The 24,724-nt window shown below is 40.7% G+C and overlaps 1 protein-coding gene and 1 pseudogene across 3 annotated transcripts in view; both read left to right on the top strand.

The window, feature by feature from the left end:
* The window catches only part of SYNPR (synaptoporin), a gene marked incomplete at both ends in the record, with an annotated part of 288,034 nt that overhangs the window by 208,351 nt on the left and 54,959 nt on the right, over window positions 1-24,724 (top strand). The gene's annotated exons all lie outside the window — the stretch shown is intronic.
* On the top strand, window positions 7,712-8,355 carry LOC309967533 (TM2 domain-containing protein 2-like; annotated as a pseudogene). The gene has a single exon. The product of its transcript is annotated as a TM2 domain-containing protein 2-like (transcript).

The raw sequence follows: 24,724 nt of genomic DNA, 5'->3' as shown, positions 1-24,724 counted from the left end.
GGCACTGCAATGAGAAGCCCGCACACCGCAGCAAAGAGTAGCCCCTGCTCCAGCAACTAGAGAATGCCCGCGTGCAGCAATGAAGACCCAACACAGCCAAAAATAAATATAATAAATTTATTTTTTAAAAAATAAGAATTGGACCAACCAAGAACTGCAGAGTCCCAAATGAGATTTTTCTATTTCAACATTTCCTAGAACTCCTGATGAATAACCTTGTGCTTTTAGGATGACTTGCTCTTTTGACAGCCTCTGATGTGCTTGTTTTCTCAGTGCATTTAAGTTGGGTCATGGGGCAGGAGCCAACAGTGCTCTAAAGCTTCCCCCAAGAACATGGGTCTGTGATGTGTGTTTAATGTTTTCCCTGTAACAGAGATAAATGTCGTCGGTAATTCTGATTGGCAGGCCCAATGTTTAAGGCTTTTGGAATTATCTGAGTCGCAGGGTCGCAGGAATCGTTCTGCATTCAAATATTTACAAGGCATAATTAAATGGATTAATGATGTGGGGTTCTAGAAACAATATGGTGGTGTTAAATTTTCCAGCAGCTTTCTACTAGTTTCATCATTCCTTTTTCCCCCCTTGTCTGTCTTTTCCATTTATGATTTTTGCTTTCAACCCTCAAAACCCCTGTGAACTTCTGATATCTCAGACTTTGCACTGAATTTCTCACTTGGCCCCTCTTGTTACTGCCTCTCAGTATCCAAAGGCCCGAGAGAGTAGCATGGACATATATACACTACCCCTCGTGCTTCTTAGATTAAATCCTCCACTCTTGTCATTCCTCCTCGCTTTGCTTAATTAGATAACATCTGATACAGCTTTGAAGATGTGAGGTGCTGTCCCAGTGCTAAGTGGGATGGTTCTAATTATTATCTTGAAGCCTCGCATCACCGTATTCTCCTTCTTCCCTCTCATTCTTTTCTGTCTCTTAGTCATCTGGGTATGAATAATGAACACAATGTTTCCTTAAATGGAAGAATGGAAATATAGTTGAGTTCTTTTTCCCAGGTTGCCTGTTAGCAGAAATGGAGGTATATCCATGTGCTTTTGGCCTGGGAAAACGAAAAGGGAAGATGGAGACACTAGAATGTGTATTGTGAATGATCACGGTCTTAGAGATTTTTTAAATGACTTCTGTTTTTATTACCAAACCAACAAAAAATTGTTGTAGAGAATTTGGATAATTCAGAAAAACACACAGATGAGAAGACATATGACATGTGTTTTCATCTTCCAAATTTTGTGTATATAGTATATACTATAGTCGTATTAATCTATTTTCACACACAAAATAGGGTCAACCTGAACATAAGCATAAGTTTTCTAACTTATGCTTAAACTTAATGCACTGTGAACATTTAAATTACATATTCTTCTCATCATCGTGATCATAGGCCCCCCTCTTATACAGATGGACCACAACTTATTTAACCAGTTCCCACAGGTGAACAATTAGTTGGTTTCCAGTCAACAACTAGTCCAGCAATTAATTGGACTAAAATAAACAATGCTGCAATCAGCATCCTTTATACATAGCCAGCATAGTTTTTTTTTAAATTATTTTTCAACAAAAATTTCTGAAATTAGATTTGCTGTTCAAAGGATATAAAAGTTTCGTAAGCATTGGCTATTTAGAAAGACACCCAGAAAATGGTACTAACTCAAGCTGCCCATCTTGGGTGGGTTAGAAAAGGACACCCCATGTCAGAGTGTCTCTTTCCTGGTCTTTCCTTAGCTTAGACATTAACGCTGGATTCGTCTTCTTTCTGGATGAACATGCTTTGGAAATATCACTTGGATTCTTAGAATGGTTCTAAAGAACGGTCCAGGGCTCCTCATGACTCATCAGCAAGGTCCTGTATCCCTAGGACATCAGTTGTATCAGAGGCAAATTCATGTTTAAAGAACCGCCCACTGGAAACAGTTACACTGGTTTTATGCCAAATCAGAAGAGAAATTGTAAAGGAAGAAGGAATATTAATGCTTAGTGACCACCTATACAGTGCTGACATTGTTTTCTCTTAACAATCTTATAAGATAGTGAAGCTTCACCTTCATTTTGTAGTTGAACTAGATTCAAATCCATCTCTACCTGATGCCAAAGACCATGGTCCTTACTCGCCTCTATAACTCAGTTTTGTAGTTTAACTACTCAGAGTTCCAAAAGCCATGAAGAGTCTGCCTCTCACTTAGCTCTATGTTCTGTCAATTTTTTCTTTCTCTTTAAATATCAATTTGGTTGGCTTTCCAAGTGTTAGAAAGCAACATTTCTCTTGTTTTACTTGTAGGTCATGTTTTCACTAGAATCCTTGATGTATTATTCTTTTTTCTCTCTGCCTAAAAATGTAATATAAATTCATGAAGGCTTTGAATAGTGTTATATATGGGATGTCATTTAACCTGCCTTGCAAAGTCTGTTTATCAAAGCAAGAACTACTTGTTGGAGGATGTTAACGTCCTGAGTCAAAGGAAAAATAAACTGTGGGCTTTAGAGTGATCTTTCTACATATGTATTGACTGAATGCTTAAGGAGAATTCTGACATCTCTAGCCAAAGATGGTTTAGGAACCAAACAGTAAACTAGACAAGCTTGTATCCATAAACTGAGGACTCTAGCAAAGATGAGGACAGTATAGCATAGGGGTTATCAGCACAGATTGAAAGCTTTGGAACTGATCTTACCTCTAAGTCTCATTTTCCTTTTCCGTATCATGGGGATAGTAAGGTTTACTTGGAGAATCATCCTAATGGTTAAATGAGTTCATGTGCTTTCAGGTGCTTAGTAGTGAGATCAAACCTGAGTTTGATCTCAGTGGATGATCATGGAGGAAAAGATATTTTAAGAAACAGAAAAAAATCATACACTAAGTGAATCTGTACTGGAAAAGCATTAAAGGGATGTAAAAACTGCCTCTCCTAATATAGACATTAAGGATATAGCATCCCTTTTTCTTTATTATAGAAAAGAAGTACTGTGAAGAACCCAGAGTTACTTCATAAACTTAATTTATTTAATTACAGGAGAAATTCTTCACTTCTTTTGGAACCTTGTTCCCTCCTCCCCCCACCCAATTTGAGAATCTGATGAAGCTTTGAATTCTCCATAGAAACGTGCACATTCACATCATATTTTGCAACTTCGGGGGCACCAATCTATTCCAGGTTAAAATTACCCCCAAACATAGAGGTTGTAGACACATTTTCATTTATCTGAACACGGTCAGAAGGGAGAGGGCTCTAGCTGGGAATACCCAACGCCAAAGCCAGAGATTCTAATCATTGCTGTATGCTGGATACATTCTGTGCCCTTGAGCACTCATAATGTAGAAAAGAAGACAAATAGGGAAATGAATGAGCACAGTGCAATGTGGCAAGAGTGACAATATGCACATATACTGAAAGGAATGATTTCATGATGCAGATTGAGGAGGGAGGGCTGCAAACAATATGATTTCACAAGTGCAGCAGTGGTCCCAGGGTCTTTCAGAATCTTCAGAGATTCTGTGAACCATGTGGCATGTATTTCATCAAAATCAAAGTCCCAGATTACAGGTAACTCAAAGAATCACCCATGTCCTCTCCCACTAAGTCCATCCTCCTTCTCTATATGAGAGAAATGGAACAGGGGATATGGAAGGATGGAAACTTATCAGGAGACATACCTTCATCTTTGATTGATAAGTTTTATCTCACCTATATTATTCTATAATGTCTGGAATACCCACACCTTGAAATTCCTGAATCTTCATTCGAAATATCTGGAGGAGGGAACAGACACACCACTTCACCTTGCACACACAACCTTGTTTATGGAGGACTCTAGCTGTGTCCCAGGCCTGGAGGCCTGCTTGCTCAGCAAAGGGCTCTAACATGGACAAACAAGAAAAGGAAGATACTAAGGAAATGCCCTGGCCATTCAGTGATGCTCAAGTGAGCATGGGAGCAAAATTAGAGCAATTCTCTACTTTCAAGTGTATTGCTAACTCCATTTGCAGTAGCCCATCACTACTAAGTATTTTCCTTTAGACACACCTAAATTCAAATCATAGCCCTACCACCTGCCAGCCTCGGACAAGTGACCTAGCCTCTCTGAATACTGAGTTAACATGTACTGAATGCCACCTGTATCTGTGGTCCTGTCCTAAGTGTTTTACATATGTGGACTCGGCCCACCCTCAAAACAACTCTATGAAGAAGGAATTATTACTATTACCATTGAATATTGCTCAGGATCACACAGCAAGTGGGCAGAGCTGGAAATGGAGCCCAAGCTATTCAGCCCCAAGGCTGGAACCCTCACTCCCAAGGCCATGGTGCCTCCAAGTGCCACAGGTCAATTTCAGCATTTGTGATAAAGGGACGATGCTGACCATTCTTCAGAGTAGTGGTTGGGTTAAACAAGGCTGGTTTTGTCAATCGTTGAATACTAGGGTCCCTGACCATAAAGGGAATCCTTCTGGGAGAATCCATAGGCGTGGGAGAAATCAGGTTGGCCACAGAAAGTCACACACCACTGACCACAGCAAGCCAACCCACTGTCTATACCAACAATGCTTTTTATCTGTTCTCTTTTTTTCATCTCGCCACCTTCTGTTTTCTGCACTACTCTCAAGTGACTATTCAAATAGATGAAACTGATAGCATTTCATTTCCTTGTGTTCTTCATTCCTGGCTACCGTGATCCTTCTTAGTGAACAAATGACTTGGCTTTTCTGAAACTGTCTGGGTTGATATGTTTCGTTTCAATTGCAATATGTTCTTTCAAAGGTGAATGATCAGAAACCATTGTCGGAAAGTCAAGAATGCGCTCAGAGTCCAAAAGCGAGTACGGTTTTGTTTGTTGCTTTAATTACTGTGTAGATGTGCTTAGGTTGTTTGGATTGCTGTTCTTGTTGAAGAGAATTGAAGGCACATAGCTAACCCTTCAGTAAATGTTTTTGAGCCCTACTTTTGTGTATAATGCAGGGCTAGCACTAAGCAAAGAGAAAGGGATTTCCAGAGAGCTCAGACCTGGACCTAGTCTTCCGAGTGGGGCAGGGGGTAGGGGGTACATAACAGGCTGGAGAGATAAATAAGACAAAGAGAGCTACTGTCCATTAGAAGGGTAAAGGAATAGGCTGTGGTGCTTTACAGAGGAGAGAGATTGCATCCATCTGGAATGATCACAGAAGGCTTCCTGAAGGTGGTGGCAACTGAATAGAACTTTGAAGGACATAGAGAATCTAGACTAGGATATGGTAAACCAGAAAGGGTGAAGGACATTCCAGCTATGCAGAATGTATCTGGAGAGTAGCATATGATAAAGAGACTTTATGCAGGAGGTTAATTTTTATAAAGAAAAAAGACCTCATTTGCTGGGGTAATAAATAAGGAATGAATCAAATTAACATCTCTGACTTCATTTCTTACCATTCTCCCCTGTTCCACAATTCCTCCAATACAATACTGCCTCAGGGCCTTTGCACTTGCTGTTCCCTCTGATCTAAACACTTTTCACAGATCTTTGCAGTCACTGACTATAACAAAATACATGTTTGTTTCAAAGCACTTTACATACTGTCTTGTTTAATATTCTATGCCTGGCACAGGGAATCTCACATCTAGTGTGTTCCTATTCCCTGCCCACCCATGTATCTATATCACTTCAAAATACTAGTTTTTATGCAAGCCTAGAAAATTGAAATTCTTGACTTCTCCTTCTGTGAAAATGGAGGTGAAAATGCTTACTTCCCTTGAAGCAGTGGTTCTCAACCTGAAGCACATTAGAATCACCCGTGGACCTTTTGAAACCACAGATGCCCAGGTCTTACACCAGACCAGTTAAGCCCGAACCTCTGCAGCTGAGACCCAGGCAGTATCAGTATCTTGACAAAACTCTCCACATGGTTTTGGTGGACAGCCCTCACTGAGAACCTCTGCTTTAGAAGGAGAAGTCAAGGGCAGTGGCCTTTCCTGATGATACGTCTCTTCCCTGCTCGCTCTGGCAGGGTGGGGTCAGTAGCAGGATCCATAGCAAAGAGACACAATCCGGAAGGCAGAAGCAATACACATTTCCTTCCTTCCACCGAGGATAAAGGTGTGTCTGCTGTGCGCCTGGCACTGTCCAAAAGGGATGAAGAGTGTAGGGAACCAGAGAGAAGGCAGTGAACCCTTTGGGTCCCCGGAAATGCCCCCATCTCTTGGAGACAAGACTGCTGACTGCAGGGTTTGGTCATGAACCAAGAACGATGTTCCAGTTAGGAGGCCGAAGGAGACTTCCCTCAGATCTTCACTGAACGAAAGGCGTTATTTCCCAGAGTGCAGTGGCATGTTCTAGAATCTCCATCCCTTTATGAATCAGTCATTGCCTTAGTCCGTGAGGCTTGACATGCTGTTGTTCTTGCTTCTGTCTCTGACCTCATTTCCTGGTGCTCTTCCCTCCCTCAGTACCCTGCAGCCGCACTCCCCTCCTCCAGGACTTGAGATAAAATCCGCCTCCACAGAGGCCTTGAGATACCACCAAGAGCGATTCCCTTCTCAGGACCATGATGTCTGCTCTTCCCTGGGCTCTTTAAGCCTCTGCTTCCATATAGTTGCCTGATTTGCTCTTCCCGGTCTCTGCTCAAATATCACCTCCTCAGAGAGGCCCTTCCTGACCTCTTTATCTAAATAGTACCCTACTTCCTCTCCATCTCTTTGCTCTGCTTCATTTGCCTTATAGCTTTTATTGTGGTATATTTCCTGTTTGGTGGTTCATTTTCCATTTTCCCTGATAGAGTGTAAGCCCAAAGAGCTGGGACTTGTTCACTGCTGTATCCCAGCTCCTAGCACAGTGCCCAGTACAGAGTGAATGCTCAATAAATGTTGGTCATATGAATGAATTCAATAAGGTTTTATTCTCATTGTATTCATACGTATATTTATTTTCTATTAAAGGCAAGTGATACTAGACTTTTAATTCGAGGTAGATGGTCTACTTTTTAAATGAGGTAGTGTCAGGAAAAGAGGAATCAATTTAAAGAAAGATATTAAGTAAGTGGAGGCATAAATGATCCACAGACGTGATATGACTCATGAGAGTGATGCGAATGACCGGCATTTGGGAAACACTGGTCTAGAAGCAGATCAGCAAACAAAGAAGCACAAGCCTAGAAGTAAGGGGAATATCATCTAGTCATCCAAATCAGGATGCGGAATGATAAACTTGGCCTACCTGCAACTGCAGTCTCTTGCAGTGTTGAGGTACAATTCATCTGGCATTTACTGAACATCAGCTATGAGCTCAGTGTGACTGGGGGGTAAGTGAGATATAGAATCCAATCCCATTTTCAAAGGTGAACCTCAGAGATAGCCATGGGCACTATGACAGTAGAAATCAAAATGTGATCAATGCTGTACGAAAGGTCCAAAGAGACCACAGAAGGGTAGCATTTGTTTCTCTGGAGGTAATCAGGAAACCCTTCTCTGAAGAGGATAAATTTGCATGGGACCTTGAAGAACGGGTAAGATTTCAATAGGCAGAAATGGGGGCCAAACCAAGGCATTCTGGACAGAGGGAACACCAGGCAGAATAACAGCAAATAATATAGGGAAATGAGCTCACAGGGCACAGTGAAAAAAAATATCTATGGGGGGCTGCTTGGAGAGGCCTGACCAGGCGGGGCTTGGGTCAACGGTGCTGGCCAGGGTTTGCTGTTGAGGCCAGGTCTCCGCCACTGGGCCTGGGAAGATGGTGCTGGGTGGTTGCCTGGTGAGTGAGTTACTTCTCTGCGGCCAGGCGGCTTTGCTGATGGGGAATCTCCTTCTGCTACACTGTGTCTCTCGGAGCCACTGGCACAACACTACCGCCGAGCCCAAGCCCACATCCGCTGGCGCTACCCACCCGGAGGGCGCCACCAGCTCTGCGAGCTGGGGCTATGGCGACCCCACTCTCCAGTCATCCCTTGCTCTTACCTACCCGATGAATTTATAGAGTGTGAAGACCCAGCGGACCATGTTGGAAATGCAACGGCATCCCAGGAACTTGGTTATGGCTGTCTCAAGTTCGGTGGTCAGGCCTACAGTGGTGTGGAGCACACCTCCGTCCAGTGCCACGCCCTGGACGGAATCGAATGTGTCAGTCCTAGGACCTTCCTACGAGAGAATAAACCTTGTATAAAGTGTACTGGACAGTACTTCATAAGCACTTTGCTCTACTCCTTCTTCCTGGGGTGTTTTGGAGTAGATCGTTTCTGTCTGGGACACGCTGACACAGCAGTAGGGAAGCTCTTGACACTTGGAGGACTTGGGATTTGGTAGTTTATTGACCTTATTTTGCTTATTACTGGAGGGCTGACGCCAAGTGACAGCAGCAATTAGTGCACAGTTTACTAAAAAGAGTTGCTGCCGTGGCCCAGAGAGGCAAGTCTCCTGAATTCACCTCTACAGGCTCAGAACTCTTCCTTGTTATCAGACCTGACCACTACCTTCCTCTTTGGAGGGAATGGCTTTGGCGAGGGAGGTTTCTTTGGACTGTGGATTTTCAACCCAAACTTTACTTTGCAGACTAGAAATGACAAGCAAACAGTATTGTGGGTATCAAGTTTGTACCTTTCCTCATGTACAAAAAATATAAAGGATAGTGATTAACTTATAAGCTGCAGAAGGGTTTCCATAGTCTTTATTTCTGTGCACTGCTGTATAATCAATCCTTTGGAGCAAGTGGACCCAACAGGATAAGTAAAGTGAATATTTTTAGCCTTGTGCCTTTTGTGACTGAGTCCTCATGAGGTGAAGATCGGAAGCTGAACCAATGAAAATCTTCAGCAGAAGTAGAAACGGCGATGGATTTTAATACACAATGAAATTCTGACTTTCTGAATTTAAATTGCAGAATAAATGTTGCCAACCTGGAATGCTCGTTTGGGTGTTTTCAGTAGGTAGAGTGAAACTCAAAATTATATTCGTTGTGCTTAAAGCTAAGCATTTGAACTGAGCCTGTTAATAACCCCTATTGTTTCATCATGATTATGTCTGAGAGAGAATATATCCAGTACAGTAATTTCCTCTTTCCAATTATGTTTTGGATAGCTAAACATGTCTGAGTTCAGCTATCCTCTTGGCAGCCTTTTCCTATCAAAAAAGTAGTATTTACCAGTTTAGAGAGTCCATGCTGTAGACTGGTGAAAAAGAAAAAAAGATTTCATACAAGTAACTATAAATCTGTTCTTCATGATTGGGTAAGAAAATATGAGGGGCCTCGTGCCCTTGGAAGGAAAAGCAGACTCTTCCTTAAAGGATATTACTACTTACTGCTGGGTAAAGCTAGGATGTGATTCGGAGGGCAAAGAGAAACTGAACACATTCTGTCAAAATAAGCATGGTACCAGAATCTCTCAGTGTGGGTTACAGCAGTCAGTCATAGGGAAAGAGACAGCCAAGGTTTTGAGTTCCCAAATCACTGGGAATAGAAGAAAATGTTCTGAATTATAAGTGTTTTTTTTTTTAAGAAGATGTTGGGGGTAGGAGTTTATTAATTTATTTATTTATTTTTGCTGTGTTGGGTCTTTGTTTCTGTGCGAGGGCTTTCTCTAGTTGTGGCAAACGGGGACCACTCTTCATCGCGGTGCGCGGGCCTCTCACTATCGCGTCCTCTCTTGTTGCGGAGCACAGACTCCAGACGTACAGGTTCAGTAGTTGTGGCTCACGGGCCTAGTTGCTCCGCGGCATGTGGGATCCTCCCAGATCAGGGCTCGAACCCGTGTCCCCTGCATTAGCAGGCAGATTCTCAACAACTGCGCCACCAGGGAAGCCCCACTATAAGTGGTTTTTAAAACTTAGTTCCCATCCCTTGCAATCTGAGTTGAAAAGAACTGTTAAATATAAGGTAAAAATGGGGTTTGGAAGGTAAATCAAACTAAGAGCATGCTATTTGGGCAACTTATAAATTCTAGAAACAATCAAAGTAGAACTGCTCAAAGTTTAGTCTCATAATAATTGACATAAAGACCAAGAATCCCAGTTAAAATAACTCTGAATATGCTCTGTCATTATGAAGCAGTTTTCCTAAGAGTTTCAGCTTTATTATCCCTGATTAATATGACCACTGTTCTTATGGTATTAAATGGTGGCAATTATGTAAAAGTTAAAACAGATTTTTCTATTTTGTCCTGAAAGTTCTGTACCACATTGACCTTAACCTTCTTTATAACAGTAATAATTGATGGATTCTTACTTATAATCTCTACAGTCTAAGGCAGTATATTTTAAATTGTTGTGGGTCATGAAGAAACTGGACCTTCTCCCCAGAAAAATGAACAGAAACATAAAATTTTGCATAGAACTTAAGAGGGTTCAAGGATGCCCCTTTTTAAAAAGAAAAAAAAAAAAAAAAACTTCTAAGAAAAATCTGGAAAACAAACTAAAATTGAAATCTTACCCCAAATAAGATACTACTTTAAAACCACAAATCCTGCTTCATCTCACAAGTTAAAAAAAAAAAAAAAAACTCCTTAAGGATATTCACAAACCCCATCAAAAGCTATTTTCTTTTAAAAATAAAAGTAAAAAATAAAAAATCATTAATTGTTAATGTTTCCAGGAGGAAGAGCTTGGGTAAAGAGGTAAAAGTCTGTAAGTTATTAAATTTTCTATTTTATAGAAGAAGCCCTTCTCACAGAAAAGGTGATGGGGATCAGAGTTGTTTCCACTGCTAGGCAACAGCCTGAGAATCTTTATATTTCTCTGTGATGATCCCCATTTTTCAGTTTCAGTGTGGCTTCTAGGTGATGCCCATCCTCTGTATTCACAAACCCTGGCCAGATGTGATACAACCTGAAAAACTATTTGAATAAAGGAATATTTTTTTAAATGGGAAAAAAAAAATATCTATGGACTTCAGTGGAAAACCCATGTAGCACTTGCAATCTGCCTGCTTTCGTGTCTCTTTGTATAACTGATGGCAGATGCATCACCCAAAAGGCATTTCAGGCGATTGTGTCCACGTCCTCACAGAGAGGAGCTTCAGGAAGACATCTCTACTTCCAAATAACAACCTCAAATCCACTCTTTATTTCTGAAAAGAAAATACCTGGGAAACCCCATCCTGTCATTTCCATTGTAATTGCACAGGCAGTGATCAACCACTGCCCTAGATTTGCATTAAAGAGATGCCTGTCCTTGATAAAAAAAAAACTCCAGAGAATGGGGGCATTACTTGCCAGAACCCTGAGAAGCTCTGTGGACCAGGAGCTGCTCTTCATCAGTGCCAGGAATACAGATAAATCTACCCTTGGAACTACCCGGAGTCCACCCCGAGCAAAAAGCCTCTTAATGAAGCCCTTCCTCTCAAGAGGAAAAGAATCCTTGAAAAGAGATGTCCTCTGGTAGCCAAATGCATAAGGCTTCCTGCTCCCTCTCCCCAGCAACCCCCTGATGGGTAATTAATGTCTTTTGCATGGCTTTTTCCTGCTCCTTTGCCATACCACGCCCCCCATGTGTCAAGCCCATGACCTTGGTGATCATTTTTAAAAGTTAGTATGATTTAATCTGGCACTTTATCTTCCCATTGTGCTTCAGAGTTAGCATCCTACTTAATTTTATCCAAGGCCTTTGTCTTGAGTTACAGCATGGAACAGAAGATTCTAGGGAGGACGTTATATTAAATAATGCATAGAGAAATGAACCGTTCTTCCTAGTGGTTCAGGAGCTCTTGCTGGTTCCTAGCTCTTCCCACATGCTAATACCTCATTTTGAGAAAACTTCCACTTCGAAGAATACTACGGGAGAGAAATCTCCCTTTCTCTCTCTGTCTCTGTCTTTCTCTCTGTGTGTGTCTGTTCCTCAATTAAAAAGCAACCCATGAATTGAACCTCTCTGTTAATCTCCCTTTGTCATTAACATTTCATTTTAAACCAAAGCGCCCTTCACAGAATGTTAATGGCTGTTACACAACCTGAATTTGGAGTCAAGTAAACTTTACGGAAAACTGAGTTAAGCCAAGCTAAGTAGGTATATTTACCGAGGTCATAGAATGAAGCCTTTAATAGGTGGCTCTACACTATTAATCTTCAAGAAGGCTGTGTAATTTGCAGCATTTCCCAAAGTGAGTGTTTCCATGGAACCCTTTTTTGATGGAGTATCTGGAGAGACATGGGTTCATCAGCTAAGTGTTAAACTAGCAAAAAGAGGCCTATGTCGGCAACAGATGCTCAGATTTCCCCCTGAGATTCCAACTCCCTGCACAGCTACGATTGTTGCCTGAAAAACCACTAGGTAGGCCAAGTCGTGGGAGTTGTGTTGAACTGGGAAGAGAGGTGGGAATATTCCCTGCAGTTTCCAATCTAGCTTCCCTCCAATCTTCTCATCTGTGTAATGGGGTAATAAATACGTACCTTGAATTGCTAATAGACTTGTCTAATTTGGAATAATATCAGTAAAAACACTCAGCTAAGTAGCAGATGCAAAGGATACATTGAGTAAATAGTCGCTGGTATGCCAAGGTCCTCTAGGGGCTGCTTCTCAAATTTTACTATCTATGCAATCTCACAGCAGCTTGTTACAATGCACATCCTGATTTGGGTCTGGGATGGGGACCGAGATTCTCTGAACTTATTCTCCTAGTTTGAGGACTGTACTTTGAGAAGCAAGCATCTCAGAGATACAAAAGGAAGTGTACAGTCTCAACTTTTTAAGGAGTTATAATATATGGAGGGAACCTAGACATGCAGTCAGCTAGCTGAATGGCCAGCAGAGTGCTGGTACAAACAGTCCACTTTGGAGGGCAGTGTTACTCTTGCTCACTCAGGATTGATGGAGGAGTTTTCCCTTTGAACTGACTTTGAATGATGAGTAGACTTTGAGCAGACCCGGCGTCCTGGGTTCTGGTTGTGCCAGGAAGGCAGCACACTCCCAGAAGTGGGAAAGCATATGGGAAACTTAGGAGATGCTCGGGGGCGTAGAGCAAAAGACACGGTTTGGAGGAGGAGGTATGTATAAAGTGGACCACTGACCTGGATGTCTGAGTCTCAGGTATCAAGAAAATACAATCTAGGAGAGTTTTAAGCAAATGTATGAGTTTCCCAGAGCTGCCGTAACAAAGTACCACAAACTGCATGGCTTAAAACAACAGATATTTATTAGCTCATAGTTCTGAAGTCTAGAAGTCTGAGACCAAAGTGTCAACAGGGCCAGGCTCCCTCTGAAACCTGCAGGGGAACCATTCCTGGCCTCTTCCTGGATCCTGGAGGTTTGCTGGCAGTCCTTGGCATTTCCTGGCTTAGTCGTCACATGGCGTTCTCCCTGTGTCTCTGTCTTCACGAGGCCATCTTCCTGTAAGGGTACGAATCATATTGGATCAGGGGCCCATCCTACTCCAGCATGGCATCATTTTAATTAATCACATCTGCAGTGACCCTATTTCCAAATAAGGTCACAGTCTGAGGTACTGGGAATTAAGAATTCAGCATATCTTTTATGGAGGACTCAATTCAACGCATAACAGCAAATATGTATGCCCCCTTTGGGCCCCAGAAATCTCCTCTGCCCTATAGGATAAACTTCAGAAATGACTTTTTCCCACTGGGAAAAAATGAAGGACCATAGCGCTGAAGACCTCTGCCTTCTCTGTCTACACCCCTTCCCAAGTGTGAAAGATCGTCAGGACATCCCATTGGTCACTGAACTAAGCTGGAAATTCAGGACACTGAGCCTGGGGAAATCAGGGTAGCATTAGAATTCCCACTGAAGCCTTCTTTCCTCTTTTATGCCGACTTCCATAGGAATGTTATGTCGTTCCCAAGGAGCTTCTGGGAGTGTGAGACCCAGAAGCACCATCCCTAATGTGTTCACACAGCAGAGTTCAATAAAATAATGACGTACAAAGTCTTTCTTCCTAAACTCTGTAAGAAGCAGTGGCCTTTCATTTTTTCCCTTTGCTCTTGTCCAATAGAAGACTAATGTAAACACTGTCCACAATGTGAATTTTGTAGGTTGGTGAAAGGCGGCACTGGGCTACTTATTTTATCAAATTTAATTGGAAAATTAAATTTAATATTTATTTATTTATTTATTTTATTAAAATAAATTTTAATTAAATTTAAAAATTAAATCTTGGAAAAATGGGAACTTTTTTTTTTTTTTTTTTTTTTTTTGGGTATGCGGGCCTCTCACTGTTGTGGCCTCTCCCGTTGCGGAGCACAGGCTCTGGACACACAGGCTCAGCGGCCATGGCTCACGGGCCCAGCCGCTCCGCGGCATGTGGGATCTTCCCGGACCGGGGCACAAACCCGCGTCCCCTGCATCGGCAGGCGGACTCTCAACCGCTCTGCCACCAGGGAAGCCCAAAATGGGAACTTTTTAAAAAAAGAAGTGGCTTTCTGTCTTTCAGTTATATACTCTCTGGCTAGATAGATGAATTCGTTGTCACCTAGGTACACAACATCCAAATAACACTGCCTCCTAATGTCTTCAAGGTTAGCAGCATGAAAGGAGCATTTCACACAAAACCCCTGCCAGTGTGACCAGGAACAGTAATAAGTTTTTCAAGCCCGTTCTGTCAGACCAATTGTCCATCCCAGATTTATTCAGAGCATCCTTTCTCTGTTAAAATGAAGAAGAACGTTGGCCATATTATGTGGGCAGAAGAAAGGAAGATGTGGAAATAAAAGGATGTGAAAGGAATATCTGTTTTCAAGGCAGCTGAAAACGAGTTGCAGGCTTGGTGTAGCCGCTGTTCCCATTTGAAGAAAAGAAGCCCACGTGGCTACTTGGAGGTGGTAGTTAATTTTAAACCATATTTAAAGACTGCTGAGAAACACATTGGCCCCAATTCAGACCACGGTCAGTTGTCTCTTGGTCCCACTGACTAGAATGATGCAAACACCAGGCCCCAGACATATTAGGCAGAGACCAGCAAGGTTTGACACCCTTATGTTCTCAGTCCTGTCCTAAGCAATTTAGTACATTGGGCAAGAAGGCATAAACCTTGGAAACTGTAATATGGCATGCTAAGAGAAAATAAACGATCTTCTGCAGGCCAGGCTTAATTTTGCAAACTCCATTTCCTGGAGGTAACTGGCCACTGGATACTTACAGGAGGATTAGTCGGCTGGAGGTTTCACCTCCTCCCCCGAAATCTTCCCCAGTCCTTCCAGCCTGAATTAATATTCCCTCCTTTGGGCTCTTTTAGCACTTGATCTGTACGTCAGTTGTAGCTCTTATCACAGTCTCTGTTGGCATTACCACTATTTCTGTGTGTCTTATCTCCCCTACTAGACTCTAGGCTCTCTAAGGGACAAGACTCAGTCCTAGTCATTTTTGTATTTCTAGCATCTAGGACAGGGTAAGTATGCCCTCATTAGATATTTATTGGAAAACTGAAGGATGGAGGGGAAAGAAGGATTTTGTGGGTTTCTCCATCATTATCAAACATCACTTTTGTCCTATCACACATGGTTTCAATCAAATACTTTGGAGGAGAGTTCTGGAACTCTTAAGATATTCTGAAACTTAAAAGGAATAGGAGACTTTCAAGGGAGTTTATGGATGGTTTTTTTGGGAGCTTAAATGAGTTAACAAGCAAATGCATACAGAAAACTTGCTAAAAGTAGCCCTACTTCTTTTGGATGGTCTGGAAATGGGTAGGGATGGAGGCAGACTTTGTATCCCTCAGAGTTTGGGAGGTTGCAAGTAACAGAAATTGCCTTTGAGTAACAAGTGAAGTGATTTCTTGGAAGGATTTAGGGAAGTTCACATAATGAAAGGGAATGCTGAGGAACTGAGCTGCAAAAAATACAGGAAACGAGGCAGCTCAGGACATATATATGGTTGAAACTAAGGAATGGCTTCATTTCATAGTCAAATCTGTGCATTGCTACAGGAATGATTCAACTCAGCCCCTCATCCCATTCTTACGCAATGCCACTCAAGGTCCAGAATCCAAAAACATAATCTAGTTGTCTAAGCTGGGCCACACACCCACCCCTCTTGGCTCAGGAATGTTCCTTTTGTAGAACAGATGCCATCCCCCAAGAGATGTGATTCTCCAAAAGAAATCAAGGTGCTATTAATAAGAGAAAGGAGAATGAGTGCTTGGTAACCAAAGCACAGCTAATGTCCACTACCGTTTACCTTGGAAAATATACAAGTCAGAAAACTATTTAAAGGAATGAAACTCCCTTATAGCTAATGGGAAAGATGAGATACTAGCAAACTTTTATTTTTTAAGTAGATTAGACTTGAAATTCAAGTGTGGTACATTTGGACAAGTGCTTTCAAATAGTTTATTCATCATTTGTGTTGCCCACATATTTCAGGAGTTTTTTACCTGTTAAATTGCTTAGAAAACCATCTTTTTTATAGAAAGATAAAAGGACCAATCTTGGAAGAAGTCATCAAATAAAGACCAAATCAGAAGTTAGAGTTGGTGGAAACATTAAGGTAACTGAATGTCTGTCAGCACTTTCTACTTTCTCATGTGGGTATGGGACCAAGTTACAGCTAGGCGGAAGGATGAACAAACTGAGCTTATTTAGTGAAATAGAACTCTAGGAATTGCATTATTGTCCATTTCCGGTTTCTTTAATTAACACATGAAAATTACATTTTTTCAACAGATAATCATTGTGCATCTCCTACTAATACTCTAATAGTAAAAGCTAATAGTCTAAGCCTTTTAAGTGCTTCTGTGTGTCAGACACTCTACTAAGATCTTTATATGCATTTCTTATTTAATATTTATTAGAACTCAGTGAGAGGAGGTACTCTCAGTATTAGGAAAATAGGGGTCAGAGGAATTACGTAACTTACCCAAGGTTGTACAGCTAAGTGGCAGAAAGTAAAATAATAAAATAAAATACAGAAAATACTGATGTGGAAAATGAATACACTACACATACATTAATACATACCATTACAAACATGGTTATTAACTTCAGAAATTATTTTCTGAAGCATTTAGATGAAATATACTTGCAAAGAGCAGGTTCTCAATAAGTGCATATTAAAGGCAGGAATTTAAAATGTGATTCAAAAATGTGACTTCCAGGCAATTTTTGTGGGTAGGGAAAAAGATCCATCAGCATAAAAGAGCTTTTTATAGAGAACATGATGACCTGTAATTCTTTCTACTTTCTCTGAAAATGGTTTTCAGTTGTTATATTATAACTAAATAGAGATTAAAAACACTAATTGATTAATTTTTCCACCCTTGGCTCTGTTTGCCTCTTGAATAGTTTATTAAAGGTAGAGGTGTAATGTAGTTCTCTGACATTTTTTTTTTAATCAGAGTAATCAAGAAAATGTGGTATTGGCATAAGAATAGACATATAGAAAAATGGCGTAGAATTGAGTCCAGAAATAAACCTTTACTTTTACAGTCAATTGATTTTTCAACAAGGATTCCAGACTTGTTAATGGAGAAAGAATAGTCTTTTCAACAAATGGTATAGGCACGACTGAATACTGACATGCAAGAGAATGAAGTTGGACCCCCTACGTCACACCATATCAAAATGGATCATAGATGTTATAAAAGCTAAAAACTATAAAACTCTTGGAAGAAAACATAGGAGTAAATCTATATGATCTCGGGTTAGGCAGTGATTTTTTAGGTACGGCACCTAAAGCATAAGCAACAAAAGAAATAACAAATCAATTGGATTACATCAGATTAAAGAAAGAAAACAACTCTGTGCTTCAAAGGACACTTCAAGAAAGTGAAAAGACAACCCACAGAATGGGAGAAAAATCTTGCAGGTCATAAACTGAAAAAGGGACTTGAATCCAGAATATATAAATAACTCTAACAATTTGGCAATAAACAGGCAATTCAGTTTTTAAATGGGCAAGGATTTGAATAAACATTTATCCAGAGAAGACATACAGATATCCAATAAGCACATGAAAGTATGCTCAACATCACTAGTCATTAGGGAAATGCAAATCAAACCCCACTAAAATGTCTAAAATTAAAAAGACAGATAATAACAAGTATTGACAACGATGAGGAAAAATAGGATGTTCCTACATTGCTAGTGGGATTGTAAATGGTACAGCCACCTTGGAAAATGGTTTGACAGTTTCTCAGTATTAGGAAAATATGAGTCAGAGAAATTATGTAACTTGCCCAAGGTTGTTAAATCATATGATTTTACATAAACATACTCATATGTTTAACTTACATGTTAAACATATGAGTATGTTTATGTAAAATCATATGATCCAACAATTCCACTCCTCAGTGTATACCTAAGAGAAGTGAAAGCATACATCCAAACAAAAATCTGTACAAGGATGTTCCTAGCAGCATTATTTTTAACAGTCCAAAAGTGGAAACAACCCAAATGTCTATCAGCTAATGAATGGATAAGCAAGATGTGGTATATCCATACAATGGAATATTATTCAGCAATATAAAAGGAATGTTCAACAACACGGATGAACTTTGAAAACATTATGCTAAGTGGGACTTCCCTGGCAGTGCAGTGATCAAGACTCTGTGCTTCCACTGCAGGGGGCACAGGTTCGATCCCTGGTCGGGAAAGTAAGATCCTGCATGCAGCGTGGCACAGCCAAAAAAATATATATATATGCTAAGTAAAAAACCCAGTCACAAAATGCTACATATTGTATGATGCTATTTATATGAAATATCTAGAATATGCAAATTTATGGAAACAGAGTATATTAGTAGTTTCCAGGGGTAAGGAATGGGAGAATGGAGTATGACTACTAATAGATAGGAGACTTCTTTGGGGGTGATGAAAATGTTCCAAAATTAGACAGCGGTGTAAGTTGCTCTGTGACTGTACTAAACTCTATAAATATACAAAAAACACTGAATTGCACACTTGAAACAGGTGAATTTTGTGGTATTATATTATGGTTAATTATATTTCAATAAAGCTGTTGCTTAACCCTAAAAATCATGGTCAGTCATCATCCCTGTGTGATGGTAAGTTTGTGGAGTGACTTGTAGTTCCCGAGACTTGCTATTTTCATACATTTCTATACCTATCCACTCACTTTACCATTCATCTACAAACTTCTTCTCACTTTCCTTTCCCCATTCTAACCCCTTTCCTGCCGTGTAAATGTTCTATTTCTCTTTCATGAGTTGGCTTAGATTTCATCTCTACTAGAAAATCTCCCTGAATCCCTAGTTCAACCTTGAGCTGCTTTTATCTGAAGGTTCCAGTGAACGTTATACACGTCTTCTTTCCAGCAAAGATCATATTCCATGGTAATTATCTGTTTAAGTGTCTGTGTTCCCACTAGTGTATAAGCTCCTTGAGGCATTGTCTTTGTGTTTTGAGGTATGGTACGATGTCTGGCACATAATGGGATGGGTACTTAGAAATGTTTACTGATTGAATAAATGAATAAATGCTTAAAGATAGAAAATTTAATGTTTCCGCGTTGATGGATTCTATGATATCAGGATATTGTCTGATCTCAGAAAGTGTCTTGGACTTAAACCTTAAATACTTTTGTGTGATAAATTCAGATTACCTGTGGAAATCAACGCTACAGTAAATAAATATTGGCCTTCTAAATGTGAGACGCTAACTCAGTCCTTACATGTCTCAGGATAAGCTGAGCTCCCTGGGATGAACAAGTAATTTTTTCTACTTCATGGAATACTCTTGTACAATCAACCAGCTATGTTGTAGGATCCTAAAACATTTCACTGGAGAATTTAGTCTTGGTTGTCAATAAGCCCAAGATATTTTAAGCTTTGAATCTTAAGTCTCTTGTGGTGGGAAATAGAGCCTCTGGTGAATAAATTTTATCCAGATTACTGTCCTTCTAAAACAATATCTCGATGCTCTGCTACTTAAGCACATTGTGGGTTGAAACATCTGAACAAAGTTATCACATAGACAAATAGATTAAGAATATACAATGGGGCTTCCCTGGTGGCGTAGTGGTTGAGAGTCCGCCTGCCGATGCAGGGGACACGGGTTTGTGCCCCGCTCCGGGAAGATCCCACATGCCGCGGAGCGGCTGGGCCTGTGAGCCATGGCCGCTGAGCCTGTGCGTCTGGAGCCTGTGCTCCGCAGCGGGAGAGGCTACATTGGTGAGAGGCCCGCGTACCGCAAAAAAAAAAAAAAAAAAGAATACACAATGAATTTTGATCAATAAGACTTTTGGACTCAAATCCCAATATATAAGCAGCTGGTGGCGTCTGAGAGATGAGAAGTCACCATCCATGAGCAAAACAGACCCTCAAAAAATTGCCTTCATGGAGTTTACATTATAGAAGTGGAAGAAATGTAAGGGGAAATAATTTCAGGCAGAGAGAATAATTAAGGTAAAGGTGATAAGATGTTTGGTAAACTGAAGGAGAACAGGGTGGCTGGGACATAATGAACATTAGAAAGCAGTGTGATCATTAGTATTATTCCCTGTGGCAGACAGACTTATTGGTCACAATTCTTTATCCACTTCCCCAAACTAGTTTTTGCAAAGCCACCTTTTGTCACCATGGTCACATAGAGACAGATTATATTTCCCTACCCGTTGATGTTGAGTTTGGCAGGTGACTTGCTTTGGCCAATGGAAGGTGAGCAGAATGGTATGTCATTTTCCAGATGAGACCTTAACAGGCATGGCGTATTGCTGCTTACCTTCCTGTGCCTCTTCCATCAGCAACAAAAGGCCTCCAGGTGGTTGTGCCCCCTTCATCCTGAGCACCAGGATTAACATGAATACACCAAGCAGAGCTACTCCAGCCAACCTAGGGACACAAAGGCAGGAGGTTGTTATAAGCCTCTGAGTTTGGGCATGATTTATTATGCAGACTTACCATGGCAATAGTTTACCCATACAGTCTTCAATACTAATGTTACACACTATTAGTATACCTTTCTTTCTATTTTTCACTTTTTTAAACATTATTTATTGTTTATATAATCTACAGTTACCAAAACATTTCTGAAAATGGCAGGTCATCTGTAAGCCATAAATGAAACAAACATGAGCCTAACTACCTTACTGGAAAGAATGAACCTCACCTGACCAGACTCCTAATTTATTCCAGCCATTGTTTAGTAGAAGGAAACAAAGGCCTTTTCTCTTTTCCCCATTTCTGTTTCCACCTCTATACCAGGACATCCATTCTTCAGTTCCATAGTTTGAAGGTTTTCCATTACTTAAAAAAATATACAACTCTGTAGCTTGTAGTGTATGTTTTGGCATCGTTGTATGTTAGTACTAGTCACTCAATAGATGGGCGATTCCTCAACAAACTAAAATCCACCGAACAAAGTGTGAAGTTATTTTTATAAATATACGCTGTTTATGGCTCATTTTCAGAATTTACAGTTCCTAGGTGAAATTTTCCAAAAAGGGGTCAAGCTTTCATAACTTTGTATTCCAAACTTGAACCTAACAGGAATACAAAGAGAAAATTAAGCTCATCAGCTGTGACGAGAACTATCATAGGACTTCCTTGTCTTGAATCTAAATACTAAAAATTTTCTCAAAATATATCAGTCACTCAGCAAGTAGTTCTTGGGTGTAGGTCCGCAAAACATGTCAAGCCATACAGAGGCAAGGGGTTCAGGATGGGGAAAATGGGTGAAGGCAGTCAAAAGGTGCAAACTTCCAACTATAAGATGAATAAGTATTACCTGGGGATATGATGTACAGCATGGTGACTGTAGTTAACAATACCGTATTCTGTATTTGAAAGTTGCTAAGATCATAAAAGCTTTCATCACAAGAAAAAAAATTGTGACTATATGTGGTCATCGATGTTAACTAAACTTATTATGGTAATAATTTCGCAATATATACATAAATCATTATGTTGTATACCTAAAAATAATACAAGGTTATATGTCAATTACATCTCAATTAAAAGAAAAAGGGTGAGATCCCTGCCTTACGTAAATGTACCCTGAGAAATGACTCTAACAGTTGAAACTGCTGGGAGCTGTCTTAATTCGGGTACCCCACGAGGCAGACCTTGTGACAAAGACTTGGGAACAGGGAGCTCCTATGTGAGGTGATCCCAAGAGGCACAAGCAAAAAAGTGAAGCAAGTGAGACAGAGAAGGGAGAAAAGCCAAAAGAATTTGCATTAGTGAGCAGGTTACCACCGCGGGCAACTGGGACCCAATCCTGCTGGCATCCTCTGAGAAACTGTGTGGAACACACCCAAGACTCCTAAGACCAGGGGCCAGGGAGGCTGGGACCTTTATCCCCAAGTGTTTACAGGCTGCATTCAAGAGAGTTAACCCCGCACACACTTCCAACTGGCCTTCCCTGCAGCAGAACAGGCTTCCTCGGGCCAAGGGAGGCCCTCAGACAGAGAAGAGAGCGTAAGATGGGAGCTTTATCAACATCTCCAGCAGCTGCCTGCACTCAGGTAGGCCAAGGAAATACAGTACAAGGCATCACCTGTGTCTGCGACATGGCACACAGCTATTCGTTCCATCAGATATAATAATAGTATTTAGTGAGCACTTACTCTGTACCAGGGACAGTGCTAACAAGCTTTTTATGTATATCATGTCATTTAATCCTTGCAGCAACCCTAAGAAGTAGATACGGGGATTAGCATCCTCTGCAGACAAAGAAATTGAGAAATTTGCTAAGGCGACAAAGCAAGTAAATGGTGGAGGTTTGAACGTGGGTAGTCAGACTCCAGGGGTCTAAACAACACTTTACTCATGAAGGGCTAAGTGCAGAAAACAGAAGCACGGGTAACGCAAAGATGGGGAAAGTAGTGAGGCATGTAATCCTCAGAAAAGGCTTCATTGTGGAAATGTACTTGAGTAGTACTTTAAGTGGGAAAGTGCAGAAAAAGAAACGAGCCTGTGCATGATAAGGACGGGGGAAGAGGAAGACGGAAGGGAGCTGTAACATAAGGAGCATGAATTCAGCAAAATATCCTCATTGGAGAGTACACAGAGCTGGTCCTTATTATGGAGTAAGGCACATATAATATTGCATGTAATTCTATGTTTATTATCATCTAAATCTTCATCTCATAATCTGAGATAAAGGTGTATGCCCTCTAGGTGAGGCATGCACAGTCAGCTGGATAAAGGATGTCTAGGTAGTGTCATCTACAGTTCCAATACAAGAGCCCTTTATTCAGTATTTGCCAAGGACAGGGCGCTAATACATACTCTACACACTCGTTGGCTGATGACAATGAAAACGATTGCTTAGTGTGATGACGTGCACATGATAGGTACTCAGTATCAGGCCGTGCATGCCCATATAACCTGAATGTCAAAAACGCGCATAAGAAAAATGAAAAATTTGGGGAAAGTAAAAAATCTTCATTTAGAGCAGCGCTTCTCAAACATTAAGTCCCAAGACCCCTCTACATTCTTAAAAATGATTGAAGACCACAAAGAACTGTTCACTTGTGTAGAATATGTCTATGAATATTTAGAAGATCACCGTATTAGAAATCAAAGCTAAGAAATGTATAAAATATAAAAATATGCAAATACACGTTTTTATTAGCCATCAGAACAATGGCTACGTCCCACAACAGTTTTCCTTCTGGAAAACTCCACCGTATACCTGCAAGAGAATGAGATTGAAAATGACAAATAGTATCTTAGTATTATTGTGGAAATAGTTTTGATTTCATGACCCCCTGGAAGGGTTTCAGATATCCTCAGGGGTCTTTGAACCACAGTTTGAAGAGTTCTGATCTACAATTTTCAGAAACATTAAGTATTTCCAGGGAGCTAAATAAAAATATTGAACATGAAATTACTTGCAAGACTTATGTGCAGCACATATTCACATGGTTTAGACCTTGATTTCTAACTATCAGGGGAAGAAGTTGGATTTAGCTTCTGCTCTCTTCCATTTAAACATTCTATGACTCAAGAAGAAAAAACATAGGAGAAGCATTTTTGGTTTTGTTTTGTTTGAAATCTTTCCAATGACTAAATACTGTTTTCCTTTTGAAGACTTTTTGGACCCTTCAATGAATAGCTTGGTATCACTGGCCTCATTGAAAAATTCAAAGTCTTTCTGGTAGAATCCTTGCTAGACATTGTATACAATGGTCTTTCATGGAAGATTGCTCCAAATTGGGGTGAGTTATTTGGAGACAGAAGTTCAGGAGGCTGGCTTAGATAAGCAGGATGGGATTAAGCAGGACATAGAACAGGACTGCCTGGGACCACAAACATGTATGTAGACTAGGATGGGCGATGGGAGGAAGCCACCTCATGCCTTCCCCTGGGCAGTGTGAAGGACAAAGTCTCATTCTTGATGTTAGCTTCAAAGGCACCAAGTCATTCCCTAAGAGTTCTTTTCCAGGGATGGTGTGGGGTGGCCCTGAGGGCCCTGTTCTTTCCCACCAGAACCAAATATGCAAGAAAGCCATTTCCCTTGAGCCAATTCCCCAAATAATCATTGTGCTGAAAGATAGATTTTTCCCTCCTAAAATATTTCCAACGTATTAGCTGCACTGGACCAAGCCCTGTACCACACTCCAGCACGCACACACACACACACACACCCCTACATCTTTACCAGCCTTCCAGTTGAGGAGCATCTTTAACCTCAAACATGGCGGCAAAACGGCTGTGGTAAAAGTCTCCTTGACAGTTTCAGGTTAATTGATTCTTTGGCAGATTGGTTTTTCAGCCAATTAATTTTTTTTTGAATTTTATTTTATTTGTTTTTTTATACAGCAGGTTCTTACTAGTCATCCATTTTATACACATCAGTGTATACATGTCAATCCCAATCGCCCAATTCATCACACCGCCATCCCCACAGCC

The sequence above is a fragment of the Leucopleurus acutus genome (genome assembly GCF_964270905.1).
Source record: "Leucopleurus acutus genome assembly, chromosome: 10".
NCBI lineage: Eukaryota > Metazoa > Chordata > Mammalia > Artiodactyla > Delphinidae > Leucopleurus > Leucopleurus acutus.
This window is presented reverse-complemented; position numbering and strand designations above follow the sequence as displayed.